A 1,344-nucleotide genomic window follows, 5' to 3' on the forward strand; every position below is an offset into this window, starting at 1 on the left:
AAATAACAAAAGGTATGTTGCGACCATTTTGAAACGATTAAGGATCACCGAAGTAATGTCTAAACCCAATGATTCAAAGCAAAGATAAAGGATACCGGAACAAGGAAACACCATTTTCAATTGTCTCAACAACTGGAACTAGATCAGAATGAGGAAGAAAAAGAGATTCTAGGCGGGACAAATAAAAGAGGTTAGAGACGGCTCAACAAATGTCCAAGGATTTCCCTTTAAGCTCTTTGAGAATTGCCCAACTTGAGTTATGAGTACGAATGATATTTCTTTTTTTTTTTCAGGAAAGGAAAGGAAGGAAGAACAAAAAAAACGACTCAACTTATAGTCTAATTGATGATTTTATGGATACATTTGTCACTATATGATATGCATAGCATAAATTCAAACTCGAATCATTCTTTCTCGAGCCGTATGAGGAGAAAACCTCCTATACGTTTCTAGGGGGGGCATTGTTCATCTATATCTATCCCAATGAGTCATCTATCGAATCATTGCGATTGATGTTCGATCCCAAAGAGAAGGAAGAGATCTTCGTAAAGTGGGTTTTTACGATCCGATAAAGAATCAAACTTATTCAAACGTTCCTGCTATTCTATATTTCCTTGAAAAAGGCGCTCAACCTACAGGAACTGTTCATGATATTTCAAAGAAGGCAGAGGTCTTTAAGGAACTTCGAATTAATCAAACGAAATGAAATAAATGAAATAAACAAAAAAGGGGGGTGCCCAGTATCTTATCGAGCTTTGTGTAATTCTTTCTCCACCACTCCGATTTTTCTTACTCTATTCATACCTATTCACTATTGCTCCTCTATAATCCCATATCAGATAACGATAACGAAAAAAAATCTTTTTTTATTGATATGAGACAGATAGAAAAAAAAATCTCGAGTGAATAGATGAAATAATCGGATCTAGAAAATGATGGTATGGGATTACCATCAATCGGATTGTTTTCGTTGGGACTCCACCAACAAACAAGGGGTCAATCTTGTTTATTGTACCTCTATTGAATAAACTAGAGATTTTTTTCCTACTTTTTTTTTTTTCTTATTTATTCCCCCATCCACACTTCATTTCTGATCTGTGTAGTGTCAATCCAACACAAGTACTTATTTTCTTTAATTGAATTTGTTTTCTCAACCAACATTCAATTCATATTGACAATGTTGTATCGATCAAATATAATTTGATCGTGGATAAATAGATCCATTTATCCCAGCCTCATAAGTTTGTTTCTTTATTTCTTTACTTTATTTCAATTTCACTCAAATGGTGAGTTCGCCAGATTCGCTGCGACACAAGAAGTATCTTCTTAATGAAAAATGAAAAA

This window comes from Tasmannia lanceolata, unplaced genomic scaffold (genome assembly GCF_043159265.1).
Source record: "Tasmannia lanceolata isolate RefF3 unplaced genomic scaffold, GAP_Taslan_0.1 ptg000644l, whole genome shotgun sequence".
Lineage (NCBI taxonomy): Eukaryota > Viridiplantae > Streptophyta > Magnoliopsida > Canellales > Winteraceae > Tasmannia > Tasmannia lanceolata.